Source organism: Lithobates pipiens, unplaced genomic scaffold (genome assembly GCF_037356315.1).
Source record: "Lithobates pipiens isolate NorthernLeopardFrog02 unplaced genomic scaffold, aLitPip1_a1.2 Scaffold_23, whole genome shotgun sequence".
Taxonomy (NCBI): domain Eukaryota; kingdom Metazoa; phylum Chordata; class Amphibia; order Anura; family Ranidae; genus Lithobates; species Lithobates pipiens.
In genome coordinates, this window is record NW_027507785.1 from 83,728,178 (window position 1) to 83,746,103 (window position 17,926).

General features: G+C 41.8%; 1 protein-coding gene and 1 long non-coding RNA gene across 11 annotated transcripts in view; one reads left to right on the plus strand and one right to left on the minus strand.

The window, feature by feature from the left end:
* Window positions 1–16,052, plus strand: part of LOC143927698 (uncharacterized) — an 82,969-nt gene extending 66,917 nt beyond the window's left edge. Inside the window, exons 2-3 of one of the 2 annotated variants that reach the window (XR_013262307.1) lie at window positions 922–1,015; window positions 15,711–16,052. This is a non-coding gene — a long non-coding RNA (uncharacterized LOC143927698). Of the gene's footprint in view, window positions 1–921; window positions 1,941–15,710 lie in introns of those variants that run through there. The other variant, XR_013262306.1, reaches the window with a different exon arrangement.
* Window positions 1–17,926, minus strand: part of MAGI1 (membrane associated guanylate kinase, WW and PDZ domain containing 1) — a 708,238-nt gene that overhangs the window by 502,442 nt on the left and 187,870 nt on the right. The window lies entirely within an intron of this gene.

The window sequence follows — 17,926 nt, forward strand, 5'->3', positions numbered from 1 at the left end:
CGCATGGGGACAGTGAGGCTGCGCATGGGGACAGTGAGGCTGCGCATGGGGACAGTGAGGCTGCGCATGGGGACAGTGAGGCTGCGCATGGGGACAGTGAGGCTGCGCATGGGGAAAGTGAGGCTGCGCATGGGGAAAGTGAGGCTGCGCATGGGGAAAGTGAGGCTGCGCATGGGGAAAGTGAGGCTGCAGGTGGGCACATTGAGGCTGCAGGTGGGCACATTGAGGCTGCAGGTGGGCATATTGAGGCTGCAGGTGGGCACAGTTTACCCAGTAGCTGCTCATTTCCAACCCTAGGCTTATACTCGAGTCAATATGTTACCCACGTTTTTTGTGGTAAAATTAGGTGCCTCGGCTTATATTTGTGTTGGCCTATACTCGAGTATATACGGTAGTTCATTTAGATTCACTGGTATTTTAAAATACTGTTTGTATTGATGGGATTATGTCTTGTTCCAACCTAACTATGCAATGATCCAATAGTTAAATAAAATATCGGTCTGCTATAAGAACTCCCTGGATTTACACTAGAGACATGGTGTTCCTCTGCTTTTGCTAGACAGATCAGCCATTACTGAAGAAAACAGACATACAAATTTGCTACACCAGTTTACCGGCTCTACACAAATCCAATCCCCCCTGCAGAACCTTTCACTTTGAATATTCTGAGCAGACCATGTCATCAAGGTATTTGTATTATTTTCAGAACAAATGCAGCTAGTAACCAGACAACGCCTTCTAAACGAACCTAGCCGTTTTAGTTTTAGCCTAAAATACGTGTTGATAAGGTAAGAATTCAGGTAGAAATAAAAATTCTGAGTCTTAGAATCAGATCATTGGAACTACCAAGTATGGTGATACAGTTAAGCCAACAAAAATTGTGTACAGCTTTGAAATAGTTTTTTTTTTTTTTCATTACAGAAAGCTTATTGATCTCAGAAAACGACTGGTGGCGCTGAAGATGCCATCGTCTGAAAAGAATCACACGTTTATTGAACCAACAAATACACGGCATGTAAGCTCGATGTTTTACATGAAATTTTAAGACTTTCCATTTCTCGCTGTAATTAAGAGCGGCCACCTCTGAAGATGGCTGCCCATGTGGTCTGAGAAATGTCATCGGCGGATAATTTTTATGTTGATTGTAATCATCGCAGGGAACGCTATAATTCCTCCTCTCACAAGATCCCCTGCGTTCTCATCCACTGCTGCCCTGCGGGGAGAGGACAGGAAGTAGCGGGCTGCTCTTTAGTGGTTCCTTTCCCACTGCTAGATGAAGCACAGTCGCAGTTGGATTTACTCATCTGTATTGCTGAATCACCTGCTACAACAACATTGATTCTACTGCCATATAAAAGAGTCTAATTACAGAATTTTGCGTACCACTGTTGTTCCAGACTGCAGTTTTGGGGGTAATAGGGTCTTGTCAAATTACCAGACTGTAGAACCCCTCCAGAGTCATGACGTGAACTGGGATGATTTGCTGATACGCTCAAAGTAGTTTATACAATTTGTGTTTTTACAGCAAGCTTCAACTCCTTGAATATCAGGTCTCATTTACAGTATCTCACAAAAGTGAGTACACCCTTCACATTTTGTAAATATGTTATATCTTTTCATGTGACAGCACTGAAGGAATTACACTTTACTACAATGTAAAGTAGTAAGTGTACAGCTTGTATAACAGTGTAAATTTGCTGTACCCTCAAAATAACTCAACACACAACCATTAATGTCTAAACCGCTGAAAACAAAAGTGAGTACACCCCTAAGTAAAAATGTCCAAATTGGGTAGTAGTAGTAGTAGGTCACTGTCAGCTCAAGGGGTTGGAGGCTCAAAGGCCTCACCCATGCTCAATGATGATGACCATTGAGCAGAGCATAGTTCAACCTAACTTGTGCAATTACCCAATAGTTAAATAAAACAAAGAAAAAATCAATTAGTATTGAATTTTTAGTAGCAACATGCCTTTCCTCTGCTAGACAGATAAGCCATTATTGAGGAAAACAGAAATACAGATTCGCCAAACTGGTTTACTGGCTCTGCACAAATCCAATCTCCCCTGCAGAACATTTAATTTTGAATATCCTGAGCAGACCACGTGCCTATCAGTAAGCGTGCCAACCTTACTATTTTTTGTCATCTGCACTTCATAATCAAGTATCACTTAAGATTCATTCCTATATCTGATCCACAAATGATGGACTTCTTTTCACAATATCCACACTGTCTGTTTATGATGGACTAATATGATACACAATTTTTTTGAGTGCTACACTATTTGTTTTTTCTGTGGGGGCACCTGATGAAGAGGAGGGGCCTGGAGCGCTGGAGGGGCTGCTCTGTGCAAAAGGATTGCACAGAGCAGGTAAGTATAGGCATATTTGTTATTTATTTTTGTTAAATGGTTTACAAATCGCTTTAACCATTAGTACCTAATCTGAAACACCTGATTCTAATTTCATGAATCTGAAGTGGTGGTAAATGTAGGGGGTGAAAGTAAAGCGGAAATAAACCCACTGTTTAACTATTTGCCAGAACAGTTATGTTCAAGGCATGCTGAGGATAATAGCTGTCACAGGTACTTGTGCTCTCAACCGAAATGGCTGGTGTCACAACTGATGTGCGGTACCAAAGCAACTGCAGATCACACTGAGGTTAAGATGGCAGCTTCCTTAGCTGTAAAGGATAGGAGGGTTTAGTTCCGCTTTAAATTTTCAATATGACAGATCTGCATTTTCATTTTCTTAAATATTTTACTCAAGATCTAATGTATACCTGTTAGTGTATATTGAAAAAGTCAACAATTTCCAAAGGGTTTTACCTACTTTTTTCATGACCGTACTATATATTATTAATACCTCATTAAGGCCTTCTTCATGATTTTTTACACTAACCTGGGGGCTCCATCGAGGAATTTTAATCACACAGCAATAAATTGTCTCACTAGACACAGATCAATGAGGCTACATAAATCTACAGAGTGATCTTCAATTAATCACAGGTCACAGAAAATATACGGAAGCCAAATAAATATTAGCGATGTGATGTCACATCAGGTGATAATCGTTTCATCTACTTACACTGTAAACATGCAGAACGCACTTTTGGACAATCATTATTTTAAAAGGGAAAAAGAAAATATCTACCCACCATAAAAGTTGGTCATTTTGATTACCTGACAAAATATGCACTCTTGGCGGACAATCGTACTGTGACCACACATCTCACCTCTATTCTATGTCCAGTTTCTGATCTATAAGTCTGCATAAATAATAGAGTTGAAAACTGGACAAACTGTTGCCTATAGGAAATACATGCTGTGGCTCATCTTAGAGGATGGTCAAACCTTGGTTAGTATGTAACCGTCATTTCTCTCTTTTAGTCAACCATGGTGCACTGGACAACCTGGTGAGATGTTCTTGCCCTTGCAGCTCAAGATGGTAGAACCTGTGGTCCACCCAAAACTTAACATATCAGTTCAAACCCTGCCCCACCACCACCTCCGAACACAAAAGAAACACAAATATAGAATGACAAAAAATAATAAATTAGGGATGCACCGATAAGTTGTTTTTTTTTTTTAAGGCTGGCCATATATGGGTCGAATTTTGAAAGAATTTTCTTTCGAAAATCTTATCTAAGAATTTTCGTTCGTATTTTGCACCATTATTTGGCTGTAGCAACAGCTGAATTTCATGCGGCAAACAAATTTGAGTAATCTGACATTTTGGAAATTTTTTGAAAATTATTTTTTTTCTAATCAATGATGGGAGAATCGTGCGAGAAATTTAAATCGAAAAAGAAATGTGCATGTGCAAGAAAAGAAAATTCCCGGAAAGAAAAGAAGATTACCAGCCATGAAAATTATTTTCTGTAGCAACATGAGGTGAAATTGAAGGCTTGGTTGGCCGAATTTCAAAATCAATGGTGGCACCATCGGATCACAAAACGCACACATTTTATGATTTTCAAAAGAAAATTCTTTCGAAACTCGAGCATGTATGGCCAGCCTTAGACCGAGTATAAGTACCGATACTTTTTCTCAAGTACTTGCCAATACCAATTACCGATACCTATGTTTAGTGTCATGTGACATTTTTGTTTTTTAGAAATCGTTCACGAGGCATGAAAACTGATGGGAAAACCGCACAGATTTCACTTGCAGAGACATCAGTTTCACATCAGTTTTCATGTGCGTTTCAGTTGTTCACATATGTGCGTGAGATTTGAAAAAGAGTCCTATGTGATTTCAGTCTGGATCAGGTGCGATTTCTAATCTCATACACTACAATTCACATTGGAATCGCACCTGAACTGCTGAACGAAATTCACACCGGACCTGGCTTTAAAGTTTGCACGAGTAGAAGTACTTGTTGGTATCGGTGCAACTCTAATAATAAAATAATGCTTCAAAATACATAATACATGAGACAAGTGGAAAAATTGAAAAGTCTCCACGTCCATGCTTAAATCACTATTTAATAAAAGGTGAGCAGTGTTTCATACTTACAGACAACAAGAGTATTTCACACTTAGAGAATATTGTATTTTCTTACCTGTGAAATAAAGAAAAAAAACACGCATTAGCCAAGTCAGACAGGGAGCTTATATTGTCATTCTGCATCATCTTACATGTTCCACTGGATCAGTAATTTCATTACAACACAGTCTCTCAATATCCCATCACCAATTTCATCTCAGTATCGCTGACACGTGTGTAAATAGCTTGTAAACCCCAGCTCCATGTCTGCTGTTCTGGTTACTTAAAGAGGAATTTCACCCCCTCACCATTTTTTTTCTCCCCCACTTATCTGATGCTGGGTTGTGCACCCACACAGGGGATCTAGCATTGTCCTGCTGAGATCCTTTTCTGCTGGGTCCCGCACCACCATGTTTCTCTGTGACGTCATTGGAAGGCTGCACTGCCTCTTCCGGGTTCTGGCGCAGCCTTCCGACGCTGCCCCTCCACTGTTAGTGAATGGGGTGACATCCTGGGATATGAACGTCACATATCCCAGGGGGCACTGACGTCATTGGCCTAGACGGGGGCGGGCCAAAATGAATTCTTAAAAAAAAAAATATATACAGTATGTGCAGTGGAGGGGTGCAGGATGGAAAGGAAGCAAGTGCATGTAATGGGAGATTGTCTGCTTTAAGAAGGCTAGCAGGTTACCAAGTTTCTACTGCCATAGATATGACCTGTGGTTTCAGTGCTTTAGTTGTGAATATGTTTTTTCCCACAATGCCTACAGCTACAGAGGCCAATCAAGTCTTGATTAAAAGTGAATTAGATGCTTGTTCAGAATATGTAATACTTTCATGTACAGAGTCTGGTCATTGTACATCAGTCCTACTTTACATTGAATGGGCAGCACAGTGGTGTAGTGAGTAGCACTCTTGCCTAGCAGTTAAAAGGGTTGCTGGAATCCCAACCATGACATCACCTGCCTGGAGTTTGCATGTTCTCCCTGTGCCTGTGTGGGTTTCCTCCAGGTACTCTGGTTTCCTCCCACACTTCAAAGACATGCTGGTAGGTTAATTGACCCTAATATGTGAGTTGGGCACCTTGGATTGTGGGCTCCCTGAGGGTAGGGACCGATATGAGTGTGCGATGTACGTGTGGAGCGATGCGTAAAATTGTCGGCGCTATATGGGTACCTTAAATAAATAATAATATAACAGATGAGCATCTTAAAGTGGTTGTAAACCCTTACAACACACTTTGACCTACAGGTAAGCCTAGATAAAGGCTTACCTGTAAGTCCAAGAAATATCTCCTAAACCTGCACGGTTTAGGAGATATCTGCATAAAGACAGGGACTGCTGTTTACGGCGCATGCGCCGTAGACAGCAGCACGCAGGCACACTGAGCACGCCGCCGTCAACAGCGATATGCCGCGCGTGGTGGCTCCTGTGCGCATGCGAGGGAGTGACGTCATCGCGGCTTCGCCGAATGACAGCGGCGGAGCAGGGAGACCCACCGAGAAGATGGATGCGCCGGACTACAGGGGACAGAGGTGACTTCGCTGGCTCCTGTGTCAGGTAAGTGACACATAATGGACTACTATGCAATGCATAGTAGTCCATTATGCTTTACCTTTGCAGGTAATGAAAGAGGAAGTAAACTCATCAGGGTTTACTTCCTCTTTAAAGAGACACAATGTACAGGGATAGGGACAATTGTAGAAACGCACCCACACTCACTCAGGATGGACTGGTGTCTTTATTTACTAACTATTTACTAACTATGTAATGCGGCTTTGAAATTGTGTGACTTCATCTTAAATCGCAACATTTCAAAGCATCAGACACCTGTGTGGCTTCATACACAGATGTCTATGCAAGTTGCACCCAAAATTGCCAAAAGTCGTGCAGGAACTGCTTTTTTTTAAATCGATGCGGCACCGCAAAGTTGGAGTTGCACTGATTTGAGCAATGCTATTGCCGACAATGGGGTGTGACTTAAGCCGCGTACACACGGGCGGACTGTCTGGCCAACTTAGTCCGTCGAAACACATTTCAGCGGACAGTCCGCTCGTGTGTGGGCTTCAGCGGACTTTTTCAGCATGCAGTCTGGCGGACTAAGTATTTCGGAATTTCCGTAATATTGTCCGTCCAACTTTGGTTTCAGCGGACAGTCCGCTCGTGAGTAGGCTAGTTCGACGGACTAAGTATGGCGCATGCTCAGAAAGGATTTACACGGCGGAAGGTTGCATTGCTGTGTATTGGACTTCCTATTTCTAGTCCCGTCGTACGTGCTGTACACGTCATCGCGCAAGCTTTCGACGGACTGTTGTTTATCCGTGTGTGGTCAAGTCCGTTCATTCGAAAGTAGGACGGACTGTCCGTCGGATTGTCTGACGGACTAAGTTGGCCATACAGTCCGCCCGTGTGTACGCGGCTTTAGATTGGACCTGTCAAATCGCATGACAAGTTGCTCCAACGGGAACAAGGGCTCAAGAAAAGTTTATTTTAACAAGAATGCTGGTTGTTTGATTTTTCTATTTAACCCGCCAGTAGAGGGCATGTTCACAATACAGAAAAGGAGACGACTTTGAAACGTGCAAAAAAACTGAACTGAATTGGATTATTTTTCTTTCCCACAAACACAAAGCTCACAGAAAGAAGCACTGTAGTTCTTATTTAAATAGAGAATATTCAGTTGTATAACAAGATTGCCTATCTTCCAGTTTTCTAAAACTTGCACACTGTTAATCTCCAGCTATGTCAAAGTATAAATACTTTCAAGCATGTTGCAGACACTTGAGGTCTATCAAATATAAAACTGCATTATCCTGAGATATAAAAGATGTAGGCAGTGATGGCAGATGATCCTGATGTAAATGCCGGTTTCTTTACAGCTGGTATTGTCATAATCTGCAAGCTTGTTAGACAAGGCTTTGCTGTTCTCCCCAAGGCATTCTTCTCTGTATGCACGCGCTCCCAAGTCTGGCGTAGTGGGTGGCATCCATTATTAGCCTCACAATCCTTTGTCACAAAAATCGACAAAACGATCGTTAGCAGATCCTGTGATTTATCCAGCCTGTCCTGACCCGACTCTGCGGTACGATTTCCTAACCCCTCAAAAAAAAAAAAAAAAACTGTCTAGATAAATTCTTCTGGTTTAAAAAAAAAAAAAAAGTAGAAGACAAAAATACGTCTGAGAAAAAGGCCAGGCCATCCTCCCTCCGCTACCTCTATGTCTCCAACACAGGAACACAACGGAAAATTTACAAAGCGAAAGGCATTGTTATCGCTTCCACATTGAATTTGGAATAAAGTTAATAAAAAATATCTCTGCTGAGCATTGCTGACCTCTGACCCAATCCTGTAAAATGACAGTAATGCCATCTTAGAAACACAGCCATGCTTTTCTGTAGAGATGTTGTCTTATTTTTCTTTATTAATGACAGACGCAAACTTTTTTTTTTATTGTATAAAAATGGAAAATACCACCAACCCGCGCAGATGGAGAACTTATTAATTAATTAACGTGCATCTTAAAACAAACTTTTTTTTTAACCCCTTCATGCCTAAGCCTTTTTCGGACACTTGCTGCTTACAAGTTAAAATCCATATTATTATTTTTTTGCTAGAAAATTACTTGGAGCCCCCAAACATTATTTATATATGTTTTTTAGCAGAGACCCTAGAGAATAAAATGGCGATCGTTGCAATATTTTACGTCACACTGTATTTGCGCAATTTGTTTTGGAAAAAAAATAAACTTTCATGAATTAAATGAAAAACAAAGCGGTAAAGTTAGACCAATTTTTTTTGTATCATGTGAAAGATGATGTTAGGTCTAATAGATACCCAACATGTCATGCTTTAAAATTGTGCACTCTCATGGAATGGTGACAAATGACAGTATTTAGAAATCTCCATAGGCGACGCATTACATTTTTTTACAGGTTGCCAGTTTAGAGTTACAGAGGATGAGTGCTAGAATTATTGTTCTCTTTCTAATGATCGCGGTGATGCATTGTGGTTTACATTTGCGGGCGCGACTTACATATGCGTGTGAGCACGGCGGGATGGGGCGCTTTCATTATTTTTTTTAATATTTTTTTTTTTTTCACTATCCCTTTACATTTTTTTTTCTGATCACTTTTATTGCTGCCACAAGGAATGTAAACATCCCTTGTGACAGTAATAGGTGATGACAGGTACTCTTTATTGAGGGATCTGGGGTCTAAAAGACCCAAAATCCCTCTTTTGCACTTAAAAGCATTCAAATAGCTAAGTATGGGTGTTTTGAATGCGGTCATTTTTTTAAATTTGGTGCCTGTAAGTCTTCAGTAAACCAGATGCGATGTCATGACATCGCTTCAGGGTTACTAAATCCGAGACCCGATCGAAGCCGATTCCAGTGGGACGGGATATGGGACAATAGCCGAGGGGCTGCTTAGCCTCATTGGTTGTTATAACAAGAAAGCCGACCTTCAGCTGTTAAAAAAGGTACCGCAGTGATGCCTGCAGTTGCACAAGTTCTTGGCAAAGTATGGCAGTCTTCAACTTCCATGATCACAAGTGAAAAGGGAAATAAATTTGTTTTTGCTCAGCGTAAAAAATGCCTGTGCTTCCCAAAGTGGTATTAAAGGGGTTGTAATTCTCGTGTTCTTTCACCTTAGTGCATCCTATGCAAAACTTCTGGCAGTAACCAGCCACCAGCCCCCCCCCCCCCCCCTCGTTTTACTTATCGGAGTTTCTGCATCCCCTTGGCAGAGACATGCGCTCCCTCTCTGCACAGGGTCACATTTTTACAGTAATCAATGCAATTTTTTAGCATTGATCGCTGTATTAATGCCAATGGTCCCAAAAATGTGTCAAAATTGGCCGATATGTCCGCTATAATGTCGCAGTCATGATAAAAATCACGGATCGCCACCATTACTAGTAAAAAAGAAAAAAATCAATAAAAATGCCTTAAAACTATCCCCTATATTGTAAACGCTATGACTTTTGTACAAACCAATCAATAATCGCTTATTGTGATTTTTTTTACCAAAAATATGTAGAAGAATACGTCTTGGCCTAAACTGAGGAAAAACATTTTTTTAAAATATTTTTTGGGGATATTTATTATAGCAAAAAGTAAAAAATAATGCATTTTTTTCAAAACTGGCGCTATTTTTTTTTGTTTATAGCGCAAAAAATAAAAACCACAGGGGTGATCAAATACCACCAAAAGAAAACTCTATTTGTGGAAAAAAAAGTATGTCAATTTTGTTTGGGAGCCGCATCGCACGACCGCGCAATTGTCAGTTAAAGCGACGTAGTACCGAATCGCAAAAAGTGCTCTGGTCAGGAAGGGGGTAAATTCTTCTGGGGCTGAAGTGGTTAATAATGTTGTCACCCTATTACAAGAATACCAGACAGACTACAAAATCGGTCAGGTTGAAAGTATCTTATACACATTTAATAACTGCCAATTATAAAAAAAAAAAATAATAATAATAATAAAAAATAAAAAATGTAAAAATGTACCCAACAAGAAAAAAATAAAAAATAAAAAAATAAAAAAATAAAATGTACCCAACCACACAACACATAAAACAGAAGCTACTAATAAAGGATTACTATTTTGGTGAACTTGCACTTTAACTGTTGCCTTCCTTTCTATAGAATTTACAAATATGTTTAAAATGCCAAACTGCGAGATGTAAAATTGGGAATCTTTTTCAATTACCGTCGGCATATCAGTCATTGTGTCCCGAGTTATGTGAGCAGAACCCAGCAGGCCCTCACAGCCATTTCTAAATATGTATAAAATCTCCAGCTGGCTAATAAAAGGGCAGCAAATATCAACAAAATATATCAAAAACATAATGTTGACGGCACAATAGAGTGTGGCATTTTTACTGTGCGATATCGAGGCAAAATCGCTGTTAATTAGCCGGGCCGAGGACAAAACTCCCTTTTTTTTGTACCGTGCGCCTATTAAAATGAATGACAGGGACTTGGAGGTGAGATAATTACAAGAAATCAGGCTTTGAAATGACCGCGTGCTGCCCGTTTATTGCCTCCAAGAGGTATTCACAGACTCATAACTGGTTATAATGATAATTCGGGAACATTTCCAGCTCGTGTTTCCCAATCCAAGAGAATCCATCCAATTAGGAATGATAGCTATGGTGAGAAGCTGCAGATTTCTACCATACTGGTTTCCTAAAAGCAAAGACTAGAAGATTTTTTTTTTTTTTTTTTTAGCTTAGAATAGAATTAGGAAGGATTGAGACCGCCGTCATTGCTGCACGGGTTCCTGTTGGGGACTTCCTGTCCTGGTGACACTGTCAATGGGATGGAAAGTGAGGGGAAATTAGTCTACTGGAAGATAACCCCTTTTTAGCAATCAAAGTGGTTTTAAAGGCAGAAGGTTTTTTACCATAACGCATTCTATGCATTAAGATAAAAAAAAAAAAAAAAAAAACTTCTGGGTGCAACACCCCATACTTACCGGAGCCACATCTCAATCCAGCGTCAAGAGAAAAGGGATCCGCTGCTCCATGTGTGTGCAATAAAGCAGAACTTTGGATTACGAGCATAATCCATTCCAGAAGAATGCTTGTAATCCAAAGCACTCGCATATCAAAGTGAGTTTCCCCATAGAAGTCAATGAAAACGAAGATAATTCGTTCCACATGGACTTTTATTGCATGCAATACTGCATGTGGCCAGAGGTGGGGGGGATGCCGGAGAGCCTTGGAATTACTCAGGGGCAGCTCGGCTGAACCCAGGAAGCCTTGGAAAGGCTCAGAAACCGAGTATTTCTGAGTGTTTACAAGTATTTCCCAATGGTTGAGAGTATTTCCGAACAGCTCCAAACTGTTCCGTGTGTCACTGGCGCCCCCACACCTCTGGCCAAATGCAGTACTGCACACCCCATTAGCTTGAATTCTGCTTGCTTTGCGAGACAACACTCCGAGAATTTTTTTTTACAATGTGCTTGTCTTTCAAACCACTCGTTAACCACATTACTCGTGAACCAAGGTTTCACTGTACCTCAATTGGAACCAGGTAGGAGCGGCCCGCGGCCCCGAAAACTTGAGAAAAGAAGAAATGGCTGCACATCCAAATGTTCCAAAACAAAATGCCTTTTATTGAACACGACCAGGATACACCAGGCATTAGTCATTTCGGGACTAATACCTGGTGTATCCTGGTGTTCCTGGTGTGATTCTCGTGTTCAATAAAAGGTATTTAGTTTTGGAACCTTTGGATGTGCAGCCATTTCTTCTTATCTTAATCCAGCGATGTGCATGAGAGCAGCAGCTCTCCCAAGTTTCTCTCCACTCATTGGTTCACACAGCAGTGGGGGCCATTGGCTCCTGCTGCTGTCAATCACAGCAAGTTAGCCAAGGATGAATGGGGGCAGGGTCGAGCTGTGTGTGGATAGACTATGTCCATTCACAGAAGCAAGCCTCCATTGCAAGCGGCTGGCTATTGGGGCACTCAGCAGGGGGGAGGAGGAGCCAGGAGAGCCATCGGGGGACCCAAAAAGAAGAGGACAGGGGTTGCTCTGTGCAAAACTATAGAGCAGGCAAGTAGAACAAGTTTGTTATTTAAAAAAAAAAAAAAAAAAAAAAAAAAACACACAACACAGCCTTTGCAATTACTTTAAAAGACACCCTGTCACCAGACCATTCATTTCAACACTCTTCCCATAGGAATATACTGAATGTACACTCAAATGTCGGTCACCAAAACAGATGATCCCATTGAAAGATTTCCCCTTACTTCCTGTTCCAGTGACCACTTGAAGTGTTTGATTTCCGGTCACATTCTGTCATTGTAACAATGGTCACCAGCAGAATCAGAGAGGAAGTAGGGGGACAGAGGCAGAATTTAAGGCCCGGCGGTGGCTCTAACCCTTGCCCACCCTTTAAAACCATGTCCTGGAACCATCAGGTACAGAACATTTATGAAAACCTTGATGCAGGGTATCCTATGGCCACATGAATCCAGACGCCCTTATAGCAAGCTATATTCAGTTTTAAGAAATGGTAGTCAGGCAATGCGACGGGGGGACTTTTCTTGGCACCAGAACTTCTTCCTACTGCGTATGTGCCCTGCAGCCCCATTCATTTCTATAGGGGAGTCATACTTGTCTGGATGATTAGAGGCTGTCATAGTTCAACCCAATTAGTATAAGCAGGATATGCATAAGACATACAAGTCTCATATCTCAAATCCATACAGTAAAACCTCGGAATGCGAGTAACGATTCAAGACTCTGGGGTGTGCAGTACCGCATGTGGCCAGAGGTGGGGAGGCACCAGAGACACTCGGTTCCCGAGTGATCTCCAAGCGTTTCCGAGTGGTCTCCATTGATTTCTATGGGGAAACTGGCTGTGATATACACAAGTGCTTTTGATTGCAAGCATTCTGGAACAAATTCTGCTCGGAATCCAAGGTACTACCGTATAACAGTAGTAGCTGCAGAGTGTTGAGGACAAGGCGGGGATGTCTCCTGTTACCAAGCACTTGGCTACAATGCATCAGTGGAGCCTCCACGGATGCATTGTAGCCAAGAGCTCGGTGAGCCCTTATTTATACAAGGACACAACCTACTGTCTATCAGCTAGAATGTATCAGAACCCTTATTTATACAATAGAACCCTAGTTATACTAGTACACAACAGATTTTCAAAATAAAAACAGAATGTAAAACAAGCTTAATTGCAATGATTTGCTCCTAGCACTAAAAGCTGATGTCAGATAGGCAATTAGCGATCATGGCGCTGATGATTTGTGGAAATCGCCAGTAGGATAACTAAGAGGCTGCCCACTTGCCCCTATGGGCAGCTAAGGCAGCAATATGTCACTCCCATCGCTAGCCATTGGTATTCAGCAGCATTTGGGTATCTAGCTACAGAAGGAGCAATTCCATAGGGACAGAAAGGAAGCCTCTTTACCGATCCTGCTGCTGGCGATTAGTCTCTAGCAGTAAAATCGCCCATCCGACATTAGCCTTGGGTTGGGTTCACACCTTTCTGTGAGTAGATTATAGGATAAAATTTGAGTGGGTCTATAGTATCATGCACCTCATTTCGCTTGGTAAAGATAAAGGGTGGAGGAATGGGATTATTGCAGTGCTTTGTAATAAATGGTACATAAGTTGAATAATAAAAATATAATTCCTTTATTAGTACAAAAAAGGGAATAGAAGGGAATTAAAGGAAATTTTGAACAATTAAAATCAATGTAGAGCATATACAAAATACATGTATTGGGTAGCTGGTGTCCTAAGAGCGAAAGGTGGTCACAAACAGATGTTGAATCCCAACATGTTTCGGCAAAGATGGCTTCCTCAGGGGATAATGTGGGACAGCGACAAATAATCCAGCTCTAAAATGATTTTAGAGCTGGATTATTTGTGGTGGTCCCACATTATTCCCTGAGGAAGCCATCTTTGTGATCACCTTTCTCTCTTGGGACACCAGCAACCCAATACATTTATTATGTATATGCTCTCATTGATTTTAATCATTCAAAATTACCTTTATTCCCTTCTCTTCCCTTTTTGCATTAATAAAGAAATTATATTTTTATTATTCAACTTGTTATGTACCATTTGTTACAAAGCATCGTAATAATCCCATTCCTCCATACTTATCTTTCTGTGAGTACTTTTATTCATTTTACATGAATTATCAATAATCAGTTTTTCATGTAATGGCATTTTTTCTCAGTAGATAAAATAGCTGTATATGTTCTGGGTTGTTCAAATCCCCCCTACCCCTTCCCTTTGTGCAGCTTCTCCTGTTAGCAATCAGCTGTTTAAAATCTGCTGTTATTAAGCAGCTTCATGCTGATACCACTCAGAGCTACTTGATGCAGCACAGTCCAATCTTGAAAAGTCATTGAAAGCAAATGAGTTCAAAGGATGGCATACATTGCACTGGAAAATCTTGAGAGGTTTCAAGAAGTAGTACCTTCAGGAATAGCTAAAGGGAACCTAGATCTCTTATTTTAATTCTTAAAATGAAGCTTTCCTTTGACCATGAAGGGGAAAGTAAAAAGGTCCATTTAGCTCCCAGTTTACCCAGCAGAATAAACTAGCCATTCCTCTCTTCTGCGCCACTCCACTTGGCCTCTAGGACCATGAAAAGAAAGCCCTGGGTAAGCTCCAACTGAATTGTCGGAGCTCACGCAGGCTATGAATTCCTTGCTTGGCCCAACATGACAGCACTGAGCCAATCACAGGGCATCCAGTGCTCTCACATGGGAGAGGGGAAGGGATTTGTAGGCTTACCCATAGCCATAGTGCAGGATATTTCCAGAAGTTAGTAGCAAAACTGAGCGGCAGAGGACTGAAGGAAAGGTGGCGGTGCTGCTGGGTAGCTAAGTGAATCGAGTACTTTGCCATACATTTTTTCCCAGGGTCTCTACATCATCTACATTACAAATATTCAGGAGCCTAAAAAAATAATCCCCATCATAGTCCCCCCCCCCATACATCAAGGTCCCCCATAAAAATTTCCCTTACATCAGATTATCCATCAGGGCCCCCCTTACTTCAGGGTCCCCATCAGAACTTATATAGAAACAGAGTCGCGCTAACAATTGACAACTATTATTAAAAGTTCCAGGTATCAAGTCCAAAGAGATATTATAGGGGTGAAAACCTCTCCGTATGTGACTCAAGATATAAAAATATGAGAATAACGTTAGAGCAAAATCCTCTTCATATGTGGCTCACATTGAGAAATTGTGCAGACAACATACATCCCCATGTGCAAAAGTCCACAGAAGACAACGGCACATTAGAATGGTAAAAATGCCTGCTTACCAACTATAATGGACCTTTATTGAAAAAAGGTCAATAATGCTTTTGGCTGTATACTCTGCCAGGGCCTACTTAAAGATGCTCCTACGGGGTTCCCTGGACGGTAATGTAAGTCATCCAACCTGAAGGGTTAAAGTCAGAGGAAAGAGGCTTCCATCAAGGTCTCCTCAGCACTCATAGCAAAACAGCCATTCCGATTCCCATCAGAACTGCCCTTACATCAAAGACCCCATCAGAGCCCCCATCAGGGTTCCCGTTACATGAGTGGTTGATGAGGAGACCATAGACAGCCATTACTGACCTTAATCCTAAAGATGTTCACATTAAGGTATTGTCAGGGCTGGCTTAGCCCTTCCTTCTCTGGGCTGGCTGCTCAGCTGACGGCTAATTGCCAGCTCTCATCTCTCTCTACAGTTACCAGCTGTTTCTGATCATGCTCGTCTGACCTGCCTACCTAAAGCTGTCCAGCTCACTTCACCTCTGCCCCTGCCTTGGTCACATCACATCACAAGAAACCATCTCCTGTGGTTCTGTTTAAAGACTGGCTTGCTGACATCCCTTCTGGCTCCTTATCCTGCTTGCTGTTGCTCTACTTGGATCCCTGACTTCTGGCCTGGCTGATTACCCGATCTGGTTATTGAACACTGGTCTGGCTGACTACTCTATCTGGTTACTGGACTCTCGCTATGCTTTGACTACGCTTTTTCTATTTACCTTTTTATTTTTATTTAATAAAACAAGTGTGATTTAATTGTACTTCTGTCTCGGTCTGATTCATTTTTTTCTGACAGATATACGCTATTGACCCCAGCCAAGGGCCAAGTAAAATTTTGAAAAGGGCCTGTGGGCCATAGTTTGGAAGACCCTCCCTACTTTAATTAGTCCAACAGTTAAGAATTAATGCTGGGCTTGCTTATAAGCAAGCCCAGCATCCTCTGCAAATTAAGTGTCATAGATGCACCCTGTATTGAATGTTATTATTTAAAGCGGGAGTCCGCCGGGAGTCCACCGTTTTTTTTTTTTTTTTTTTTAAAAGCCAGCAGCTACAAATACTGCAGCTGCTGACTTTTAAAATAGTGACACTTACCCGCCCAGCGCGCCCGCGATGTCGTCACCCGAAGCCGATATCTCGATCGTCTTTCGGGTGCTGCCGCCGCCATCTTGGGTATGGGAATCAGGAAGTGGAGCCTTTTGGCTTCATTCCCCGGTTCCCTACTGCGCATGCGCGAGTCGCGCTGCGCAATAAGGATGGTCCCCGCTGTCTCTGGGATCCGTGTGTTTCCCAGCAGGCAGTGGGGGACTTTCGGAAAGGGGCGTAGATTCTGCGGAAAGGGGCGTACCTTCTGCAGAATCTATGCCGGAAGTGGGTGCAGATACCTGTACTGTACAGCGGGGCACTTGCGGAAGGGGGTGGGCACTTGCGGAAAGGGGCATAATGTACGCCCCTTTCCGCAGAGAGCTAGCCCGGAAGTGGGTGCAGTTACCTGGATTATCCAGGTAACTGCACCCCCCTCCCCCCCCCCCCGAGAGGTGCCAATTGTGGCGCCGGAGGGGGGGAGGATTCCAATGAGCGGAAGGTCCATTTTAGGGTGGACCTCCGCTTTAAGACTGCCAACTAAAAAAAAAACTTGAAACAAAACGTCTGTTTATAAACATCTAAATGAAATTTGAAAACATTAAAATAAAATTAGCCCAAAATGTGACTTTCCCTTTCATGGCACCGTCAAACAATCGTTTTGTGGGTGTAGAACACACAGACCTCCTATTAGTGAGCAACAGGGGGTGCAAACTACTTTCCAGACAAAACAGAAAATTACTCTAATGGTTATAAATTCAGCATTCTTAGAAATCAGGCCCCATTTTCCCCCACGTATTAGAATAAACTCACATGCAACCGCCTGTAAAATCTTTGTTTAGAAAAAGCAGCAGACTGCGACGGGCACATTTGGTTTTCAGCAAGGCTAATAATGATTTATTGTACGGCTATTGAAAAAAAAAGCACTACATTTGGCAAATAAAGACGAAATGGAGACTATTAGGGTGTTCACCAGCTTTGGCACTGGCTCAGGTTGAAAAAATAAAAATAAAAAATTCGGACTCAGGAAATGCAAACTGACATGAATCAACGGAATATTAATTGGGCTTATTTAGGCTAGTTAAATGAGAAACTTTTTTTGGTCACTTTATCGGCGGCAAAACACCTTTTGCTGGAAGTGTTAAAATATTCCAATACGTTTTTCCCCCCCCCGAGCCATTCTACGTTGCTGGTGCGTGCTCCTAGTTCAAAACGGCACTCTGCAAGCAGAGATAAAATTTGGTGCCAGCTTTCTTACATCTGCCACAAGCGCACTTGCCAAATGTTTTAGCAGGGGGATTGTGAGAAGAAGAATTGGTGGGTACACAGATAAACTAGAACGATAGTTTTTGTACGGGCTTTGTGCCCAATTTAGACCCATCTGGTGGTGTGTCTGCCTCTGATTTTTAAATAGGCTTTTTAATTTTTTTGTTTAGAATTTTGTTGAATTAATGGATAGATTTCTGGGCTACTGTTTGTGAAACATTGCTGTTATAAGGATATAACATTTTGATCATTTGGATTGCTTAGTACTGAACTCAAAAAGTGTTTGTTT